Raw genomic sequence first — 24,521 nt, forward strand, 5'->3', positions numbered from 1 at the left:
CTTTTTTGAAATCTAACCACTTTATGGAATATAGTTAAAGCAATGTATCATTTCAAGCTCATATTAATTTTCAACATCTGGTAGTTAATACACCAAGGACACCTGTGTCCTTCTTCTGGAGGAGGGTATTCAGAAACCAAGGGCTGGGTGCTAGGTATGTTCACTGATATTGGAATATCATTGTATCTAGGCTGTCTCAGTGGACCGAGCTGTGTAATAGATGACATACCTGTATACATAGAACATACATGTATGGGCATAAATATGTATATTCCCACACAGATATGCACACATTTATCTCCCTCTCTCTCTCTCTCTCTCTCTCCCTCGCTCTCTCTCTGTCATTAATATCTATCATCCATCATCATCGTCATCATCATCATCTGTTTTTAATAAAACCTGTGAGTTTGCACTGATGTATTAATTTTAATAACTCCCCATTTAACATTTGTTTCAATTTTGACATTCAGAAAACTGTCTCTCATTAGTCACAATATATTCATTATCTCAATCCTAAAGTATACAAAAAAGTTTCAAAATTGCTAATCTAAAACTCTGGGAAAAATAAACATAATAATAAAAATTAATTATTTAGAGTTTTTTTTCTGTTTTTAGCCTGAGGACATAGTCCAAATATTGTGTTGAAAAGTTACTTGAGTTAGTACTTCCCCCAGTCCTTTAACTGGGATAATGTTAATCATTTGAAATATGGCTCAGTACATTGGTTTCTTTTTGTACATATACAACTTTAGGATTTTTTTCCCACATCTTTGTGCCAGAACTGTGACAGATATGCATGTGATTTTTCCCCACTTGCAAAGTAAAACATTATACTGTCATAGTTTCATGGACATTAGCAGAATACACAAAAATCTCAATTCATAAAGAAGGAATTAATTCCTAGCCTCAGTAGTCGGACAAGAGCTAGAATCAGACAGCATCCAAATTGGAATGGGAGAAGTCAAACTGTCTTTATTTGCAGATGACATGATACTGTACATAGAGAACCCTAAAGAATCGACCAAAAATATTAGAGTTAATAAATGATTTCAGTGAAGTAGCAGTATATAAAATTAATATTCAGAAATTAGTTGATTGTTATATGCCAATAATGAACTATCAGAAAAAGAAATTAAGACAGTCATCCCATTTACTATTGCATCAAAAATAACATAAAATACTCATGAATACATTTAACCAAGGATGTAAAAGACCTGTGCTCAGAAAACTATAACATTTAAGAAAGAAATTGAATAATATATAAATAAATAGAAGGATATACTGTGCTCATGGATAGAAAGAATTAACATTAAAATGTCCATACTACCCAAAGCAATCTACAGATTCAATGTAATCCTTATCAAAACACCAATGACATTTTTCCCAGAACTAGAACAATATAATCCTAAAATTTAGTTTTTACTAGAACCACAAAGTACTCCAAAGAGTCAAAGCTATCTTGGGAAAGAAGAATAAAATTAGAAGTATCACTATACCTAAAATCAAATTACACTGCATGGCTATATATAGTATTCAAAACAGCATGGTATTGGCATAAAAACAGACATATAGATAAATGGGACAGAATAGAGAGCTCAGAAATTAAACCATGGCTATCTGATCTACTTATCTGTGACAAAGAAGACATGAATATATAATGGGATAAAGATAGTTCCCTCAATAAATTGTGTTGGTAAAACTGGACACTTTAAAAATAATGCAACGGGATTACTTTCTTATACCATACTTAAGAAAAAACTCAAAATTGATTAAAAACTTAAATATAAGACCTGAAACTGTAAAATTCCTGGAAGAAATCATAGGCAATAAACGCATTGACATCACTCTTACTAATATTTTTTCTAGATATGTCTCCTCAGCAAGTGAAACAACAAAAAAAGTAAACAAGTGGACCTACATCAAAGTAATGTTTTGCACCACAAAGGGAGCCAGCAGCAAAATGAAAAGACACCCCACAGAAGGGGAGGAGATATGCATCAATGGTACACCTGATAAGGGATTAATATCCAAAATATACAAGAAACTCATACAACTTAACACCAGAAAACAGACAATTCAATTTAAAAATGGGCAGAGTAACTGCATAGGAATTTCTCCTAAAAGGATAGTCTGATGGCCAATAGACAAGCAGCCATGCAGCTATGCAACTGAGGAAACATGAATCTAGAAGACATGTTTTTTTGTTGTTTTGTTTTGTTTTAAATGGTCTACAAGCAAACCTAGCTGAACTTCGCTCTATTTTTCTTCCAATAAATGTGCACACCAGTATACCACTCCATCAGCCACTCTGATTAATATGACCATCAGAAGCTAGAACCAAATCCATTTGATTCATCTCATACTTGATATTGCCACACAAATCTATTTTTTAAGACTTAAATCTGTGTTCTCATATTGTGTTACTTTATTCATATATCTTCATACTCACTGACCATTTCTTTTGCTGCCTTTGACTTGTTGTCAACCCAATCCAGTAAATTTCTTCCTCATAGATATTGTAATTCCATTATAGTGTTTTCACCTTTATTGTTTTTTAGAGTTTTCATGTCTCTGCCGACCCCACCATCTGTTTATTCAATAAGGCCATATTTTTGACACCCTGAACATATTCATAATAACTCCTTTAGCATCCTTGTCTTCTATTTTAACATATTTGTAATCTTGAAGTCTTATATATTTATCTGTTTCTTTCAACTGTAGGTAACATTTCATATAACTTTATTCCTAATAATTTTTATTTCACACTACATACTAAAATAATGTTTAGCAAGAAGTTTGGATAATGGTACTCCCTTTAAAAAGTGTTGAGTTTTCTTTTGGTAGGCAATTACATTATTGAATAATCCTTTTGAATTTATCATGTTTATTTTTGTTTTTGTCTTTTTGGAGTGGGCTTATTTTAGTTTTTAACTTAGTCTTACAGTATGCCTGTTATGGGATATGGTGTCTTCTTAGGTGTGGTTTTCTTAAGTCTTCAGTCATTACCCATGATATTTGTTGAGATCTCTGTTCAGGCTGGCCGAAAACTTCAAATTCTCCCAGCTCTGCATAAACTCTTATGTCGTACTCAGTCCTGTTCCGTGTGTGATCTCTTCTAGACCTTGTGGAACGTTTTGCTCTGTATAGTTAGTTAGGCCTCAGCTAGGTGACTCACCATGCTGATTTCTGCATAGCTTCCTTATGTGGATGTCTTTATCCTCAAGTCTCAGCTATTGCAGCAGCCCATGATGTGATATCTGCCTCCTCAGTGCAGTAAGGCTGCCACTATCTTGAGCTCCTCTTCTGTGCTCTGTAGCAGGATAATTATCCTAAACAAAAATCTAGGGTGATTGTGGGTTTATGTGGAGCTCAGATCAGTTTTATCCTCCTCTCAATAACCACTCACCTGAGATGCTTCTTGTCCAATATATGAAAAGATGTGCCTCTATATTTTATCTCATTTGACTCTTTTCTTTGGTATGAGAATGAATACCAGTTAGCCTGTTATTGCCTGCATTGGTACTCAAATGATCCTCTTTCAAAATGGAGTAATAAGTAACTGAATAATTAGCTAATTGTGACTGATGTAAGATCTTAGGCAAGCTTCTTACTATTTGTTTCAGTTTTGCACTTGGAAAGGATTTGATTTAATGATAGCTGATGCCACCTTCTAACTTTAAGAATTAGCATTCAATAATGTTTTTCAACCATATATTGAGTATGTGGAAAGAAAAGGAATAATATTAGTGTTCTGAGATACATTGAAAAGATTGTTTACTTGAGTTATATAAATGTGGCTTGTTTTGGATAATTCTGTCTGTTTTATAGTTTAATACCACCAATTGAATGAAGATAGGCTGGGGGTATGTATCCTTTGATAACTGGGTGAGTAGAAGTTATTGCTCCTAATGTAACATTCATCAGTTATGTTAGGATAGAGAAAGTGTTATAGTTTCCTTATTTGAGATCAGGAACCTGCATTTTAAATAATCATCTAGATGATTATGAAAAATAAAATTTTTGTAATTTATTAGATGACAATCTCATTTTATTCAACACTTATGTAGGGTTATTCTCTAGTTCTTTCTTTGGTAACATTTTTTTAAATTTTATTTATTGATTAAGGGGAAGGAGAGAGAGAGAGAGAGAGAGAGAGAGAGAGAGAGAGAGAGAGAGAGAGATGGATTTGTTGTTCCACTTTTGCATTCATTGGTTGATTTTTATATGTGCTCTGACCAGGGATCAAACCTGCAACCTTGGCGTATGGGGACCACCCTCTAACCCACTGAACTACCTGGCCAGGGCTTCTTTGGTTACATTTTAATCCCTAAATAATACCCAGCTAATATTTTATTCTACTTCTGTGACAATGAGAGAAATAGCCAATTAGATAAACTAATGTGTAATAATATTAATAAGTTAGAGGAGATAATGATATCAAATGTCTTCCCTACCACCTGAAACTAGACATTCTCAGTAGGGAAAATGATTAAATGGCTAATGGCTTCATATATAGTGATTTAACTTCATGCTTCTCACCAATCACAAGTAGATGTTAAGGGAGATCAATTGGACTACCTTGTAGGGCATTATTATTATTTTTAATGGCCTTTCTCAAGCAGCGTTCCTCATATGAACCACATAACACAGAAGATTATTTTAGTGACTATTTTTTTATTTGTTTCCCAACAATAGTGTATAATTGAAACCACTCTGGATGAAAAAAAAGTCAAATGGTAACATACAGAGAATGCCTTGGGTTATTAGTGCTTAATTGTTTCATGGAAAGAATGATTAAAAGATTTGCCGAAATCAACAGTAAGCTGGAAAAAAAAGGCCAAATGAACAATGAACAAGGGATTTAGAAAGCTTGCCCACTGAAATCACCAACATCTGAGCAGACTAATAATATGATCCATTTTCTCTGGTTCATTTTTAAAAACGTTTCCTATTTAGGAAATACTGGACCTAACCTAACAGTGTGATATTAAACATGAAATAACACATATAAAACCCACTTACTTTTCCTGTCACAAAATAAGTACTCAATAAACAGTGTTCTAATAAATGTTGATGCTGGATAAACTACTAAAAGAGAGAATAATACCTATTTTAAAATAAAATTATAAATATATTTTCAGTTTTGATAATTTTTATTGTTTCACATATATTTGGGATATATTTAATAAAATACTTTAAGTTTGTTAACTTAAATGTATTTTTCCTGATCACTAAACTGGAGAATAACTAGGGAAATTCTGTTTCTATAATTAATGCTCTTCCTTAAATTAAATTCCCCTGAGAATGTCTAAGAACAAATATTAAAGTTTGCACCTTAGCGTGGAAAAAAAGAAATCTGGCAACTTCATATACCAGGAGCATCAAAGAACTTTCTTTGTCACTATTGGAACCATTGTTAATAAGTCAAGGTTTATATGAACTTTCCATGATTAAAAATGATTTTCCATGTATAATGATCTGCAAAGCTGTATGCTTTACTAAGTTTGGCAAATATAGTTAATAGGCCTCTCTAACGACCTGTGTTACTATATGAACCTCAGACTCAGTGACTAGTTTGAAGCGGTTCCTTTTAATCATATTTTTATGTACTGAGATATATCTGAGCATTTTCTTGTTTTAAGTACGAGTATTCTGAAATTTCTCAGAGTAGTCTTGTGATTTCTGGTTTCCTCAAGAATAGAATTTCATGTGATCATACCAGTATCTGTGTCTGTGGACAGTTACAGTAATGATATGTCAACATTTTATGAATAGTTAGCTTTGAGAAATACTCACATGCCAGGATGTGGATTTTTCAAACAGTTTAATGTGCTGTCAACTGACAGCCAAGCAGACCTTTGTAGAAAAATGTTTTCTTTCTTCTGTATTGACCTGTAGTGAAATGAAGATTTTACCAATATAAATTTCTGATAACTGGCTCCTCATTCATAGAAGTAGAAAACTTGATAGCTCACTTATTTGATCGCTCTCTCTTCCAAATATTTGGTATTGCTGGAACTGAATGAAATTAAAGTTCATTCCTAATTTAGGACTTTGAAATCCTTTAACAAAGATCAAGAATTTGGTTTACCTTAATGACTGTTATTTTCTTGTATCTAATATTGCAGTGTTTGGAATTTTTCATTATAATTTTTGCAACTGAACTACAACAGCAATAAAAGATTCTCTTTCTAAAATTACACCTAATAGTACATCTAGATGTCTGTCATACCTTTAATTAATCAGCATGTGTGAGGATGACAATCTTTTTGTTCTATAGTATTCAGAATACCTTCCTACTCATTCTTTCACTGTTGTCTGTATTTTAAAGAACAGAAAAGAAAAAAACATATATGACCTAGTTTAGCAAAATGTTCCTGGCTATTATTGCTCATGCCTGGTTAAAGATGTTGAGACAGTTAAATTGCGGACTACTTTGCATTCTATTTTGAATTAAATACTCCAGCTCTTGAGGAGACGAACATAAAGTGTTGAGATATTTAAATTATATGATTTCTGAGATTTTATGTAAATGATGAGTAGCTCTTTTTCATAAAAAGTAGCCCTGCCCATACTTTCTATGCTCCCTCACTTTTGAACTCATATTTTTTTTTAAAATCAGCAATTTACATTTGGTACTTGCTTTTAAAGCTTTCTGAGATCATTTAATTTTTTCAATGTAATATATTCTTATTTTTTCCCATTTTTATTGATTTTAGAGAGAAAGGAAGGGAGAGAGGGAGAGAGAGATATTGGCTCTCCCCTACTGAGGATCCAACCCATAATTCCATCATGTGCCCTGACTGGGAATGGAACTGCCCACTTTTTGGTGCACGGGACAACACTCAGCCAACTGAGCCAGACTGGCCAGGGCTCAATGCCATATCTTCTTAAATAAAACATAAAAATATATACTTTTATCTTTTGTATTTACTAAAACATTTTGGAAACTTCCAGCTTCTGCTTAAGATATAGAAAGCTATAAAAGCGTTGTTCCTAGTATTACAATGAGAAGACACAGATAATTTACAAACTCTCATTTTTTTAAAATTCATCAGAGATCTGAGATCACCATGCAAAAAAAAAAAAAAAAAAAAAAAACTAGCTTAAACTCTGATGAAAGTTGGGTACCTTCATGGAGAGAGAGAGAGCACAAACACTCTCATATCGCTTTGGGGCAGATTCCAAACAATGCACACATGAATAGAATAATTTAGCTAAATTTTCAAATGAATTACTAAAGGCTAAGTAAGTGTGGAGGAGTATTAGACACTAGAGTCTCTGGAAGCTGCTCAGGCAGGGATATTCACACCCACTAGCAGGTCTCTGCAGACCTCACTGGGTACTGAGCAAGAATGGTGGTGGCGTGAGAGTCACCAAGTAGCCTTCTTGTTGTGCAGGCCTGGCAGAGGGGAACAGTACTGCTATGGACTGAATTGTGGAGCTCCAAAATTCACGTACTGAAGATCTCACCCTCAATGCGATGGTGTTTGGAGATGGAGCCTTTGGTAGGTAATTAGGTTTGGATAAAATAATGAGCGTGGGCCACTCATGATGGGATTATAAGAACAGGTGCCAGAGGAGTTGCCTTTGTTGTCTCTCTGCCTGTGAAGACACAGCAAGAAGGTAGCTATCTGCAAGCTAGGAAGAGGGCCCTCACAGGGCCCTGACTATGCTGGCACCCTATTCTTAGACTTCAAACCTCCATAACTACTAAAAAATAATTCTTTGTTGTTTAAGTCAGCAATCTATGCTATTTCATTATGATAGCTCAATCAGACTAAACTACTAGTAAGTACCCGCTACAAGAAAGGAATGAAACCCATCCAGATCCTTCAACTGTATCACCGTATGGAACAAAAGACTAAACTGCCTGTGATCAGCAGCCACACTATCGCCCTAAAATCCCCTGTAAAGACCCATTGCATTTGGGGTTTCAGAGGAAAAAGAGCAAAACCAACCACTGCCCCAAATTATCCCTAGATAAAGGGGTTGCTGTCTCTGGGAAAAGTGTACTAAACTGTCCTAGGCCCACATAATCAGATATCCTCTACTGCTGGGGCAGTGTAATATCAGTTTCAGGGACAAAGACCCTTGATAAGACTGGTAATTAAACATAATAATAGAATGTCTATTTTTTCCTTTTCCCAGCCTTGCAAATATAGAGGAAAAAATACTGCTGGAAGGAATGAAGAGCATGGAGGAAGACCTTCTCTGAGGCACAGATGTAAAAGAAAGAATTAAAGCAGAGACTGGACAGTGAGAAAAACCCTCTGGCAAACTAGTCCTTTCTTAATTATGATTTTTAATCTAAATCTGAAGCCCAGAGTACATGATGATCACAGCAGTAACAACAAAAAATAAATCAAGCTTAATTCCTAGTGAGATGGACTCAGCCTACTGTACTAAAAGCCTGACACAGTTGTTGGAAATACTGTATCAGGAATTTTTTTAAATAAATCTATATTGTTCAGATTATTACAGTTGTTCCTCTTTTTCCCCCCATAGCTCCCCTCCACCCAGTTCCCACTCCACCCCATGCCCTTACCGCCCCCCCCCACTGTCCTCATCCATAGGTGTATACTTTTTGTCCAGTTTCTTCCTGCACCCCTCATACCCCCTTCCCCTGAGAATTGTCAGTCCACTCCCTTTCTATGCCCCTGATTCTATTATATTCACCAGTTTATTCTGTTCACCAGATTTTTTATTCACTTGATTTTTAGATTCACTTGTTGATAGATATGTATTTGTTGTCACTTTGTTGTTCATAATTTTTATCTTTACCTTTTTTTCTTCTTTCTCTTCTTAAAGAATACCCTTCAGCATTTCACATAATACTGGTTTAGTGGTGATAAACTCCTTTAGCTTTTTCTTATCTGTGAAGCTCTTTATCTGACCTTCAATTCTAAATGATAGCTTTGCTGGGTAGAGTAATCTTGGTTGTAGGTTCTTGTTATTCAGCACTTTGAATATTTCTTGCCACTCCCTTCTGGCCTGCATGGTTTCTGTTGAGAAATCAGCTGACAGTCGTATGGGTACTCCCTTGTAGGTAACTAACTGTTTTTTTCTCTTGCTGCTTTTAATATTCTCTCTTTGTCTTTTGCCCTTGGCATTATAATTATGATATGTCTTGGTGTGGTCCTCTTGGGATTCCTTTTGTTTGGGGTTCTCTGTGCTTCCTGGACTTGTAAGTCTATTTTTTTTCACCAGGTAGGGGAAGTTTTCTGTCATTATTTCTTCAAATAAGTTTTCAATATCTTGCTCTCTCTCTTCTTCTGGCACCCCCATAATTTGGATGTTGGTATGCTTGAAGTTGTCCCAGAGATTCCTTAAACTATCTTAATATTTTTGGATCTTTTTTTCATTTTGCTTTTCCGGTTGGGTGTTTTTTGCTTCTTCGTATTTCAAATCTTTGACTTGATTCTTGGGATCCTCTTGTCTGCTCTTGGATCTCTGTATATTATTCTTTATTTCAGTCAGTGTATGCTTAATTTCTAATTGGTCCTTTTTCATACCCTTGAGGGTCTCACTAAATTTCTCAGAGGTTTCTAGAAGATTCTTGAGTAACCTTATAACTGTGGTTTTGAACTCTATATCCAGTAGCTTGCTTTCCTTCATTTCTTTTGTTTGTGTCATGTTTCTTTGTCTCTGCATTTTGGCTGCTTCCCTGTGTTGATAGAGTGGTTTTGTGTGCTAGGTGTACTATAGGGCCAAGTTGCACAGCCTCCCTAATTACCTAAGGTAGACACTCTTGGTGCACACCTTTGTGGGCTTTGTGCACAGTCTTGTTGTAGTTAAGCCTTGATTGCTGTTGGTATCACTGGGAGGAATTTACCACAAGGCCAATTGGCTGTGAGTACCAGCTGTGCCTACAATGGGATAACTGCTGTACTGGAGACACACTTCTGGAGCAGGACTTGCTTCAGTGGGGCTTTGGTGCTCACTGAGTCTGCCCCTTGAGTGTGTTGCTTATGGATGTGAAGAGTTGTACTCTGGTATGGTCTCATACTGACCACTGGGTACACTGGCTCTTGGGTCTCCAAGGAGGTGCAAAGTCAACCACTGCCTGAGGCCACCCAGCAGGAGCTACAGAGAGATCTGCAGATTCCTCCTCTTTGTTTGGGGTTTGGAAGTGCCCAGATGAGGCCCAGCTGTGAAGCAATGCAGGCTGCTGTCCAGCCTTAGGCCTTCTTTTGGAAGCTTTGGCACTCTTTGACCCAGCAACAGTTTTTTAGGTTTTAGATTGCAAAAGAACAGGCCAATCATATGCAAAAGCCTCTGGTCACAACTTGGGTGGGGTTGTAAATTGGGTGTGGCGGGGTCTCAGGGAATCATCAGGGCGGAGCAAACTACAATGGCTGCCAGTCTGCTCTGCCTCAGAGAGGTGCCAGGGTCCTGTGTCCCATGGCCTTGTGCAGGAACAATGATTGCTGCAAGCACCTCTGTGAGAAAACTGTCCTCGTGTTCCTGTCTTGATGCCAGACAGTCCAGTTTCTCCCAATATGAGTCTGGGTCCCCAGAGTCTTGCCCAGAACTAGAGTTCAGAACAATTGGGAGCTTGTATTTCCCTCCAGATTGAAAAAGACAACAGCGTACCCAGTTGTCAGTCTGTTTCCACATGCCCTTATACCTCCATACTTCCGCACCTCCGCACCTTCTACCAGTTTCAATGCGCTTTTCTCTTTCCTTCTAGTTGTAGAACTTCCACTCATCCAGCCTTCCTGTGGTTCTGGATGATATCTGTTTTGTCTTTTAATTGTAGTTTTGATGTGGTTGTGCTAGGCAGCAAGTACAAGTGTGTACCTATGCTGCCATCTTGGTTCCTCCTATATCAGGAATTTAATATAATTATGATAAATATGTTAGTTTTTAGTAAAAAAGCCAGACAGAATGCAAGTTCTGATGGTGACCTTCAGCACAGATTTAGAAACCATGAGAGAGAGTAATGGAAATCTTAGAAATGAAAAAAAATAATAATAATAACATTAATTCTCTCAGCGAATTAAAAGTAGATTCAACACATCTAAAAATACTAATAAATTTCAAGATTGATCAATAAAAGTAACATAAACTCAAACAGAAAGCAAAAAATATAAATAAATAAAAAACAAATAAACATATAAAAAGCCAAAAACAAGCAGAGCAGTTGAAGGCTTGAAGTCATAAAACTCCTAGAAGAAAACATAGGAGGTAAGTTCCTTGATGAAGCTATTCTATATCTTTATCAAGTTGGTGATTCAAATAAGTGTACTAGGTATGTGTTTGATAAAACCTCTGAACTGTAAATATCAAAGGATTGCTTTTGCTGTATCTAAATTATATCTTAACTTAAAAAATGAAAAAAAAATGCCATTGTGCTTAGCACAAAATACTATACAAGAATCGTTAACTTTTAGGAATATACATTGAACTATTTAAAGATGTAAAATAATGTCTAGGATTTGCTTCTAAATAATATAGGGGGTCAAAGTGGATGCAGGTATGGATGAAACAAGACTGACCATAAGTTTTAATTTTTGAAGTGAATGATATGTTCATAGAGACAAATTAAACTATTCTTTATACAGATTTGATTTTTTTCTTAATAAAGTATGAAAATGATCATAATTGTCACCTGAGCATTTATTGCTGAAGTCAGAACAATTGAGGTACACAACTGGTGAAGGGTAGCAGCTTAAGGCCCATCTGATTCCTAATGCTGAATTATTTCTGTTGCACGGGACTGTGAATAATTCCTGGACCCTTTCCTTGGAACAGTGATAGCTTTTTTCTCCTATTCACACACATTGACATTGCCCTTTGGTTTGCATTTACAGATACTATTTACCTGTCCGATGATATTTTCAGATGTGTCTTAAAACTTCTGAAATTATAAAATGGCAGAGTAGCTAGTTTGGTTAGCAAGTATGATCAAATTATTAGCTTGAATTTCTATTTTTCTTTTCTCTTATTTTATCTTGTGCATAGCGTTGGATAAAATAAAAGGTACTCAGAAGATGATGTTGCTTACCTGTAAATTGTCATTGCTTAATTAGTGTCATATATTAATTGGTACAAATAATGGGACTACCTTGACTCATCCTTAAAGAAAACTTCACTTACTTCCTGCTTTGTAGTGACTGGTCTGTCCACTAGGGCATCCCATGTCTCAGTAGTTTGCAGCAAGCTTCTATTGCCTGTTTCCCAGTGCCTATGGCAATGTGTTCCAGGGGAAAGAACCTTCAACAGGCAAGGGCGCAGGACCTGGTCCTCTGCTATTTCTTAAGTGATTACATGGAGCAAGTCAATTTAAACCACCTCTTTTTCATTTTGCACATCTACAAAATAAAGAATTTGGCAGTAAATAAGCTCTCTTGCAGCTCTATTTTTTTTTCCTCTTGTGGTTATCTTATAGCATAGCACCTTTAAGTAAATGATCTTGTCTTCCATTCTCTGTGTTAGTTCCTAAATTACTTGATTACCTATATAAAGGCCAATTGAAATAGGTACAAATGAAGAAAGGACTTCTGATTAACTTGTTTGCAATGGAAGTTTTACACTAGAGTGATAACATAGCCTATTGCTATAGAAAAGCAAAGACATGATGCTGTGTGCTCTGCAAAATGGATTCTGACAAGTAAGCCTGGAAGATTAGAAGTACAGAAGCCCAGGCTGCTATCAGCACTTGGTGCATTTCTTAAGCATTTGTGAATATATTTGTTTAGAAAGATAGTTTGTTTATATGTTACTTGAGTCAGGACATAATGGCAAAATCACTGCATCATCTCTTATTACCAATTCCTCTGAACATCCAATTCCCATAGAAGCCATTTCAGAAACATTAACTACTCCCTAAAGAGAGAATTGTAGAGGAACCTACATTTACAGGTCATTAGTTACCTTCTGAATTACATTACCTCAGTTATTTTTAGATAATCTCACTAATCTGGTATTCAGGGTAATTTCTAAATAATTTAGTCTCTGATGTATTTGGATTTCCAAACTCAGACCCTTAGGAAATCACTCAGGGAAATCTCAGAATAGGGAAAATTTATGACTCGTGCCAAAGAATTTCCCATTTTGAAACACAGGGTAGTTAATCTAGTGTAGGGCTTTATTTTCCTCGGGTGTTTTAGCCAGCAAAATAATTTATCATTTCTTTATATTTGATTCTTAAATTCTAGAATTAAATTCCAAAATCATTTAATTATATAAATTTTAATTAAAAAATGCTATGTAATGTGCTTCTTAAAGGGAATCTTTGACTGCTTTCCATTGCTCAGGTCTGTCTATGAAAATGCTGCATAAGGCATCTGCCTGGAAGAACATGTCCTGGAAGATGGGAAACCAATCTGTGCTCCAAGGAGAACAGGGAACCTGATTTTCACAATCCCCACTTTTGAGCAACATAAAATGAGTATTGCTTTCTTCTTGTCATACTGGGATTGCCATTAGCGGGCCTTGAGGCAGGAGAATCAAGAATGAAATAACATTCACATATGGCCACAGAGGTCCCTGGTGCTCAACCACCCAAGCAATTCCTTTGGGGCTTGATGAAAACTGAGTGAATGACACAGCACTTAGGAGGAATGTGTGAGAGAATGTTTGCTTTATTTTATTACGTTCTTTCTTTTTTTTTTTTTTTTTAAATATATTTTATTGATTTTTTACAGAGAGGAAGGGAGAGAGATAGAGAGTTAGAAACATCGATGAGAGAGAAACATCGATTAGCTGCCTCTTGCACATCTCCTACTGGGGATGTGCCCGCAACCCAGGTACATGCCCTTGACCGGAATCGAACCTGGGACCTTTCAGTCCTCAGGCCGACGCTCTATCCACTGAGCCAAACCGGTTTCGGCTATTACGTTCTTTCTTGATTTTTTCTGTTCATGCCTCTTTCTGTACTTTAATAAAACTCCATATATGATTTAGCTCCCTCCCATTTCCTTTGTGTAGTACCATACAGGCTTATAGATTAAATGTTCCAATAATCAAAGAGAGGTTCCAGTTGCCCATGGTCATTATTAAAGAAAAAAGTTTAAAAACAAAAGAAAACAAAACACAACTTTCTAATTTCTTAAACCATCTTCCAAGTCAGTTCTTTTTTTTTTTTTTCTTCATATAGCATCTTTACTCTCGCAAATCATTGCTGTTTCAAAATGCAACATTCAGTCTACATTATAGTCATGACATAGAGTTTGTTGATAGCATAGGGTCAAAAATCTAAGATATTTCAATAAAATCTAAAGCTAAATAAATGGGTTAGAAGGAATTATTCTTAGCCTGGGTTCCTCTACTTCTTACCCTTTGCCCTCTCCACCACCTACAACCTTCTTATGAAATTACCAGTAATGTATAAGATGAGAGTTTGTGTAAAGATATTTGTAAAGTGATCTCAAAGGAGGATTGCCCATGTTTCCCCTGCTCCCTGGTGCTGGCTTCCTGACAGGTTCTGGTTCTTCCCTGTGTGGTCCTGAATGGCATGGGAGCTATGACAAGTTATTTTTTAGGTGGAAGTCATCTCCTGATTTGTTGGTCTCACCATAGCTGAATAGTAACAAAACCAGCATGTTAAAACAAGGATATGTTTCTTAAATGGTTATTCTGTGTAGACAACTAGCCTCAAACTTACATGACCTTCTAAGAGGATGTATAGAACATGCCTCTTGACAACTGAGGGGAAGCATTTATTATCTGCCTCCCGTCCCCTGTTGTTAAGAAGCTTCATCATGCATTATCACCCTCCTGCCTCCATATGTACCTTGTGAGTATTGGGCAGGTTTTCATAGGTATTTCCCACCCTGGCTTCAGAACAGCCCCAAGGTAGAAAGCTGGGACACTGAGTGCTGAGGCAACAACGCAGCCAGATTACACCTGCATGAAGCTGACTTCTACAGCAGTGACTCAAGTAAAACATGAGTCTCCTCCCTTACACAGCTCAGATTTTCTTGTGTCCTTCATTAAGTCAAAGCCCTCACTGTTAATGTGCTAGCAGATCACAATTTATGCAACAGGTAAGGTTTGTGGAGCAAACTGTAGTCTCTCCAGTTGAAATTGATCCTGAGCTAGTAATTCACAGTATATGTATCATGCCTCTTATCCACCATCTGATTTTCCTTACCCTCACTCTAGGAAAATCAGACTTTAATACCCAAGGGAATGAGTCCCAATTTGCCTTTTAGTTTTTATTGTTATGATTGGTTAATTGCCTATATTCAATTATCACTAGAAATGAAATGCCCAAAGCTACCTCACTGTATCTCTGGGGTTCCAAATGTGCTCTTCCTGTCCCCATTATGTAGCAGCAACTTTAACTGTTCATGGTAGTCAGCATCAGTTACCATTTCCAGTCCAGTAACTCTTCTTAGCCTGTTGACTCAAAGGCATGAGGAGCTCAAAGTGACCGGGAGGTAGTTATAGCTTTAAGTCCATTGAAAGCCATTACTGTGTGTCTGAGTACAAGTGATTCCCCTGGAGGCTAGTCCATCTAGTATGGCAGTGCTTTCTTGTTCAGAAATGGAAACTCTATTAGAAATGATGGTGGTAGAGGCTAATCTACTTCATCCCTTGGTTACAGAGCCCATATATTATAGTAATTAGCATAACCTAGCAATAAGAACCAAGTACCAGCTGTGGGCTCAATGTGTGTACCCCACCCTGGAGCACAACACCCAAACCCCAGAGTTTAGTTCCTAAGCAAACATTTTAATTAAGCCTTTAGCTGGCCATTTAGTTAGACTAGATGCTTCCGGGGAATGTATTATATGGAGGGGCCAGAGGATACTGTGCAAGGGCTGGTAATATACTCCCTTAATAATGGAATGCTTTATTTAAGACAATATTGCAAGAGGTAACATACTTGGAAAGCAGGTCTTTGGTAAGTCTGCAGTGGGGAAGACATTTCCATATCTGGAGCCTCTATCAATTCTGGTAAGGATGGTGGGGTTCCACTAGAATTAACCTCCATTGAGTAGCTACATCATCTCTTCAAGGGATGTTGTCATTTAGAGGGCTTAGCATAACTTTCTGGTGACAGATTTATTATTCAACTGTGGCTCTAGCTAGGTTGTGATTGGCAAGAGGGCACCCATGTTGATACATACATGTATAGTGTTCCTCCCTTCGTCCATGGTTACTTGGTTTTGGAGCCCTTGGTTCTAGAACTGCAGTAGCTGACAAGTCAAATGTTGTGTTGAATATGTCCTCATTTTACATTCTTTCTAGAGGATGCAATGAGACAAAATGGGCTTTGGACCACTTCCATCCATCCATCCATCCATCCATCCATCCATCCATCCACCCATCCATCTATCCACATGACTTCCCTAAAATTCTTTGTTTCCAATCTTCCAATCTTGCCCCTTCCAATCCCATGATGAACCAGCTGAGACATTTGTTCTACTCAGTTCTTATGTTTCTGTACCTGAGTCATTTCTCTCTCCATTCAAACTGAAAGATCAGATACATTTCTTGCAGCTCTGCCCACTAGGAGAATTTCCTTTCACTTCTATTTAGTAGGTCCATCCCAAATGGGACAGCATGTGGAAGCAATCTTTTTTCACTGACAAGCATTAATCAATTTATCTGGCCCATCATTGAAAAAGCCCGAGCCTTTCCTTTGTGGTCTATATTTTTTGGTAATAGAATAAGTATTAATTGAGCAAGAGGCATTGTTTTAAAAAGACAGATGCTGTGGGAGTCTGAATCAGCAGTTCCCGTGGTTTTCTTTTGTTTTCTGGATCTATGCCAGCTTGACCCTGAATGTACAATTTCCACTGTACAATGAATTGCTGTGGTTCCTGACTCAGTGTATACCATAATATTCAGCTCATAATGGGAAAATGTGACCACATAGTTAATTGATTCCCCATGATGAGATCCTTAGTGTCTACCACAATCTGGGAGCATACCAGAAGCCATTTTCCATTAATGACATGTGTTTTTTCTATATGTATAGTATACTTCAATAAAAATCCTGAAAACATCCAGTGATCCTCTAATCACCTCTTTCTTAGTGACAGGTACAAGGAGCAACAACTCCTTTTTTCCCTTAGCAGAGATATCTCAGCCTACCTTCCAGACCACTTGTACTAGACTGCTCTGGCTGCCGTAATAACATACCAAAGACTGACTGACTTAAGGAAAAGAAATTTATTTTCTCACAGTCTGGAGCCTAGAAGTCTATCATCAAGGTTCACGTTCCAGCTGATTCACTTTCTGGTGATGATTCTCCTGTTGGCTTGCAGACAGCTGACTACTATGTCCTCACATGGCCTTTTCTTGGTCCTTTCAAGTGGAGGAGGTAGGAAGAAGCTCTCTGGTGTCTCCTTCTATGAGGGCACTAATCCTATCAAACCAGGGCCCCACTCATTTAACCTTAATTACTTCCTTACTAAAAATACAGCTATACTGGGCACTTGGGCTTCAACATGAATTTGGGGGAGACATCTATATTTAGCTCATAACACCATTTAATCACTATAAAAAACCACTGATATTCCACCCTGGCCGGTTTGCAGACCAATGGGTCGTGGGTTTGATTTCTGGTTAAGGACACCTGCCTCTGTTGCAGGTTCCATCCCCGGCCTCAGTTGGGGCACGTGTAGGATGCAACCAGTCAAAGTATCTCTCTCACATTAATATATATCTCTCTCACATTACCTCCTCCCTCCCTTCCACTCTCTCTAAATATCGAAGGAAAAAAAATCCTTAGATGAGAATTAAAAATAATAATAATGATAATTAATAATAAATAAAAAACTGATATAGAAGACTCTTTTTTTTGTAGGGGAGGCTGCCTATTTCTGTTTCATATATTTTCTTTATAAGAATACTTTTTTGCAATTTACAGAGAGAAAATACAAAACAAGAAACAGACTTGGTTTCAAATACATAAACAGTGTGCTGGGTTTAAGTGTTACTGATAATATTGCTGTAGGAGAATGTCAGTTTACTTCAGGGCACTTTAGTGTTCCTGAGGAATAAACATGGTTTCTCTTTTACTGACACTGGCATGGGTTTTCTTTTTGGTTTCCTCCCATCCTGTTGCAGTCATGACTATTACTAGGGTATTCAAAGTATTTGCCATTTCTTACTGACCATTTTGTGGAGAAATCAGTGTCAATGACTTCTTCTTATCATGGCTCCTAAGTCAGAGAACCAATATGAGTGTTCTACTAGCTGCTCAGTATATCCATCCCACTGTATTCACAGAAACTAAAGAAATAACTTTGAGAAAATTTAAAGAAACTAAAGAAATAACCATGGGCAAACTTTAAAATGCTGATCCTTGGCCTTGACAATAGTGGAAGAATCTAGTTGATAGAGGATACAACCTACGTATCAAGATTTTTGAAAGTTTCCCAGATGAGTAGCAAGGTTTGGGAACCACAGCCCTAAACAAGTGGATGCACAGTGAGTCATATGTGGGCCATTACCTGACCTTCATGAGCTAAATTCTAACTGGAAGGCTACTGTGGCATTTCAGGTCCCCTCTGTTAGTGTCAGCTGATGCTCTGCTTCCAACAGCCATAGAAAGGTCTGCATTTTCCCATTTACTCAGTGCATGGCTGCATGACTGCCTGTCCCTTTGGGGATGATTTGGAGAGTTCTAGCTCAAGGAGGCCCAGTATTACTTTCGATTGATGGGATTTTGGCATCAGTAGGATTCTTTAGATCTGAAAATTGGGTAAAGGTTTCTGGTTTTCCACATGCCAGCTAGTTTCAGTCTTTTGCTTGCTAGCATTTTAGTATTGTCAGATTCCAGGGTGCTTTCTGGGACATCAAACTCAGAGTCATATGAGCAAGCTCCCAAATAAATTTTGACCATTTCCTTGGTACAAGAACATACAGTTTTGGCATTTCCTTCCAGAACAGGGTTCCTATTTTCCCATTTGGCCTATAATGAGACATAATTCCAGTTATTAAACTAGAGTTAATGGATAAAGGTAAAGCTGGGCTTGAGGAGGGTGAGCATTTTCATGTAGAGAGGTGTCTACCACAGGGGAGATCTTTATAGGGACTCAAGGCATCCGTACGCAGTTCTCCTCTAGCAAGGAGGTTTCAGTAGAATCTAAGGGTCCATGATCCGCAGGCTCATAATCCCAAATGGTTCCATGAAAATTTCACCTGCCTTTCCTTATCCTGATACATCATCTCCTCATTAGTTTAGTTACCCTCATAATTAAATCCGAAGTCTGGTTTAAGTACAATTTGCCATGTAGGTGCAGAAGATAAAAAGCTTTTTAAACACAAGGGTCTTTGGCTTTCACAGCATGTCTGAAGTTGATATTATTAGATAAGGACCTGTTATTTTATTTTCACAAGGATTCTAAACAGATAAAAGATAATAAGCATAGGCACGTGTGGGATGCAACCAATCAATGTATCTCTCTCACATTATTGTCATAATGTTCAAGACCAGTCAAAAGTTAACCTCTACCTGCAACTCATCCTAATCTACCACTGGTGAGAGCTCTAGTAGTTATAATGCTACTGACTGCAACCTGATTTTCAACCAGAAATGGCATCTTTAATGCCACAGAGGCAGTGAGTGGTTCACTACCAGAATCTCCTCTGCTTCCTAGGACATTTTTATTATAAATTTTCTTAGTCTTAGTATGGTCTCACCTAAAACAGAGTCTGACCCATTAACTTGTGTGCAGGTGGTTTGCTTAGAAAGTGGTCCCAGAGCACAGGGAAGGGAAGTGGGGAGGTTGGAATGGAGATGAAGGAGAATCAGGAACTCAGTGTGCATTGTTGAGCAGATCACTGTGGAAGGCATCTGAGACTCAGTCGCATTTGGACCCTCTGAGAAATTGTACAGAATGATCTTCAGCCTTGTGTTCCTCAGGGATGAAAACAGGGCAGCTATCTACCTCATCCTTTCCCCATTGCTCACAATTACGCCATGGCTCATTAACTCTCCATTACTTCCAGTTTATGCCCGCATGAGTTTAGTGAGCTTCGCCATGATTCCCCTGCTGCAACATTTGCCAGCTACCCAGGAGCCTTGGTGAAGAAAGTAAGAAGTACGATTGAGATGGGGAGGTGAAAAGCTAATTGCCATAGGAGTGGCGGGGGAGTAATTATGTGTAATATTTTTATTTGTGTTTGATAACGGGTATTTATGCTAATCAATGAGAATTAGTATGTCCTCTATTAACATTCTTTTCAATATTTGCATTTTCAATTCCTTGAGATCTGAAATATTGCCAACTTGTGTAAAGTACTTAACTTTGTGTACTGGTGTGTTTATACATGTATATAAATCAAATTTATTTTATTTTTTAAAATATATTTTTATTGATTTCAGAGAGGAATGGAGAAGAAGGGAGAGAAACATCAATGATGAGAGAATCTTTGATGAGCTGTCTCCTGCATGCCCCACACTGGGGATACAGCTCACAACCAAAGCATGTGCCCTGACTATGACCTCCAGATTCACAAGTCAACACTCAACCACTGAGCCACTTCAGCTGGGCTATAAGTTAGATTTTTATTCTGCCGCTTGAAGTCAATAGGAACAGAATCAAGAAATAGTAAATATTGCATCTAGCAAATCTATGTAATAAACACATGAGGACACAGAGTTCATAAAGGCTAAGTGGTAGCCATTATAATCACTTGTTAAATTAGTGTCAGATCCAGGAACATGACCCTAACGATTTGGCTCCATACATGATCTTTTTCTCACTATTCTATGTCAACTCTTATACACAGGGTAGAATTGTATCATCAAGATAACAACATACTGACATCGCTTAACTGTCAAAAACAATAAAATGAGAATTGGTGAGTTTCTCAATAATATAATTGAATTTACTGAGAGGACTTCTCTGGGGTACTGGTAGGGGGAATTTGGGGAACAGGCAAATATATATGAACAGCTGTTCTTATCAGAAAAAAAATCAAAGAAATTAAATATTTCTTCTTCAAGGTTGTATAAACTAAGTACTCATGATGAGATAAATAATTTCAATGCGATTTCTATTACCAATAAATACATATTAATATATTGGGATACTTATTTGGATTTATTTGCCCATGAGCAAGAATTTATCAGACTATGTATAATATAGTTTTTTTCTCTTTGATAGTTATTCTTATACTAGAGGCCCAGTGCACAAAAATTTGTGCACTTGGGGGGGGGGTGGGTCCCCCTCAGCCCGGCCTGTGCCCTCTCGCAGTCTGGGACCCCTCGGGGGATGACCACCTCCTGGCTTAGGCTTGCTCCCTGGGGGATTAGGCCTAAGCTGGCAATCAGACATCCCTCTGGCAGCCTGGCAGCCCCCGGGGGATGTTCACTTGCCAGCTGGGAGCAGACCTAAGCTGCAGTCGGACATCCTTAGTGCTGCTGAGGAAGCAGGAGAGGCTCCCACCACCACCGCTGTAGTGGCAGCCATCAGTATGGCTTGTGGCTGAGCAGAGCTCCCCGATGTGGAAGCGCACTGACCACCAGAGGGCAGCTCCTGCATTGAGTGTCTGCGCCCTGTTGGTTAGTGTGTGTCACAGTGCCAGTCATTCCCAGTCTTTCTGCTGTTAGGGTCAGTTTGCATATTACCCTTTTACTATATAGGATAGAGGCCTGGTGCACAGGTGGGGGTCGGCTGGTTTGCCCTGAAGGGTGTCCCGGATCAGGGTGGGGGTCTCGCTTGGGTGCCTGGCCAGCTTGAGTGAGGGGCTGATGGCTGTTTGCAGCTGGCCACATTCTCTTCAGGATGGGGGTCCCCACTGGGGTGCCTGGCCAGCTTGGATGAGGGGCTGATGGCTGTTTTCAGGCTGGCCACACCCCCTTTAGGGTGGGAGTCCTCACTGGGGTGCCTGGCCAGCCTGGGTGAGGGGCTGATGGCTGTTTGCAGCTCGTCACACCCCCTTTAGAATGGGGGTCCCCACTGGGGTGTCTGGCCAGTCTGGGTGAGGGGCTGAGGGCTGTTTTCAGGCTGGCCAGCGACTGAAGCTCCTAGCCTCTCCTTTTTTTCTTTTTTTTTTATTCTGGGATTTATTTATCTTCTATAATTGAAACTTTGTTGCCGTCACTGGAGCTGAGAGCTGGCTCTTGCTCGCTCCAGCTCTGAGGCCACGGCCTGCTGAAAGCAGGTATCTGGGGTTTGTTTAGCTTCTATAATTGAAACTTTGTTGCTTTCGGAGCTCAGAGCCGGGCCGTGGCAGGCAGGGAACCTTGGCTTCCTCCATCACTGGAGCAAGCAAGCCTCCTGCTCGCTTCAGCTGCATGGCTGCCGGCCGCCATCTTGGTTGGGTTAATTTGCATATTGTGCTGATTAGCCAATGGGAGTCGTAACGAAGGTATGGTCAATTACCATGTTTGTCTATTATTAGATAGGATAATTTCTTACTTGCACCTACCTTTTGCTACACAATGTGCACCCAATTCACATGATGTCTTAACAGCAAATATTTATGTTTTTCCTATCTCTTTTATTCTAATTGTTCTTCCCTGAAAAATAGACTCCATTTTAAAGCTTATATTTTTAAATGTCTTTGTTCCCACTTCCCAACCAGGAACTTCAAAAAGCCTCTGGAATATCCTAAGTAATAGGCAAGTCTTTTGTTTTTCATAACAAGCTTCTTCAGCCATACCTAAGTTAATGCTAGTGAAGTAACTCGGGGCGGGCCCTAGGTAGTTTCAAGGGATGAGCTGATGATGCTAGTAAGACCCAGCAATTCATTAAAGGGTTAATTGGAATTTTTAGTTTCATTCTCTGAGTTCCTTAGCAAGCAGGGAGTTGGAATCAAATTCATTTGGCTGGTATTTAATCAATTGTGCCTAAGTAATAAAATCCCAGTTACAAACTCTGAAGTGTGGACAGCTTCCCAGTTCTGAACGGATAATGTGCCAAGAGGGTGATGCACCCTGACTCCAGGGGACAGAAGCTCTTTTGCTTGGGACCCTTTTGGGACCTTGCTGTACCCATCTGGCTGTTCCTGAGTTGTGTCTTTTAAATACAACTGTAATTGTATTTAACTGTAAGTACAATTACAGTTGTATTTCAATGAGTTCTGTGAATCATTCTAGCAAATTACCTAACCTGAAGAAGGGGTTGTGGGGACCCCACCCCCACATATTCATAACCAAATAGGATAGAATTTTGAGTGGCTTAGGGACACCCAAGGTGTGAGGCTGTGTCTGAAGTAGGACAATGAGGTCTGCACTAACTCCATGCAGTATCTGAATTGAACTGAACAGTAGGATACCCAGTTGGTGTTACAGCATTAGTGCTGGAATATAGATCCTTAGTTAGAAAATAACTTAGTTTGAGGAACACCAGAAGGTAAATTGCATTATTAGCTTCTCTGAACCAGTATCCCCAGATGGGCTTCAGTTGGATCTTTCACTCAAGCTTGGATAGTCTTTCCATTAAGTGTGGGATTTTATTGACTCATTTATTGAATAGCTATGACCTCCTAGAAATAATTTGGTATATAACATTTTGACATATTAGCATAATTTGCTGCCTTTGTACTATTATAGGAAGGCATATAGGTTCTTCTACAGAAAAAAATAATTAAGTGTGATCTTGACAATATCATTAATATTCTTATACTAGGGACCCAGTGCACAAATTTGTGCACCTTGAAATGAATTGTGGGCTACGAGGCTGTGGTAGGCACAGGGGCCGGTTTCAGCCCATCATCAGTGCCTGGCCCCTCTCGCCACGGCCCCCGGTACCCTGTCTGGCGGCAGCACCACTCCCACTGCGTTGCTGGCGCCAGCCCCGCTTGCACCCACTGATGGCATGGAGAGATTGGTGCCGGCGCCAGCAGCAAGTGCAAGTGGGGCCGGCGCCATCAGTGAGTGTGAGTGACAGCTGCTGCCCGATCACCCCTTAGGAGCAGGGAGAGGTGGAGAAGCCCTCAGTGGTGATCAGGGCCGACAGCTGCCGCTCACACCCGCTGATGGTGCTGAGTGATTGGGACTGGTGCCGGGCAGCAGCAGCAGGTGTGAGCGGTGGCTCCAGTGCTGGCACTGGGTGCAGGCAGGGCCAGCACCGGCAGCAGGTGCTAGCACCAGGAGCAACCATGGCACACGGGAGCAAAGAATTTTCAGTAACTACCAGCGACCGGCACCCCTCATTGGTCTGGCAACCCCACCCACCTGCTCTACCATCCTGCTGGGGCCAACGCTCGCCATGTTCCGCACACTCCCTCTGGTGGTCAGCACATATCATAGTGACTGGTTGTTCAGTTGTTCTGGTTCTGCTGTTCAGTTTATTTGCATATTAGCCTTTTATTATACAGGACTAGAGGCCTGGTGCATGAAATTCGTGCACGGTGGGGGGTGTCCCTCAGCCTGGCCTGCACTCTGTCCAATCTGGGATCCCTTGGGTGATGTCCAACTGCTGGTTTAGGCCCGATCCCACAGGGGTCCCACCAGCAGTCGGACATTCCTCTTGCAATCTGGGACCGCTGGCTCCTAATTGCTAACCTGCCTGCCTGCCTGATTGCCCCTAACTCCTCTGTCTGCCTGCCTGATCGCCCTAACCTCTTTGCCTCCCTGCCTGATCGCCCCTAACTCCTCCCCT

This window comes from Myotis daubentonii, chromosome 3 (genome assembly GCF_963259705.1).
Source record: "Myotis daubentonii chromosome 3, mMyoDau2.1, whole genome shotgun sequence".
In the NCBI taxonomy this organism is placed as follows: Eukaryota; Metazoa; Chordata; class Mammalia; order Chiroptera; family Vespertilionidae; genus Myotis; species Myotis daubentonii.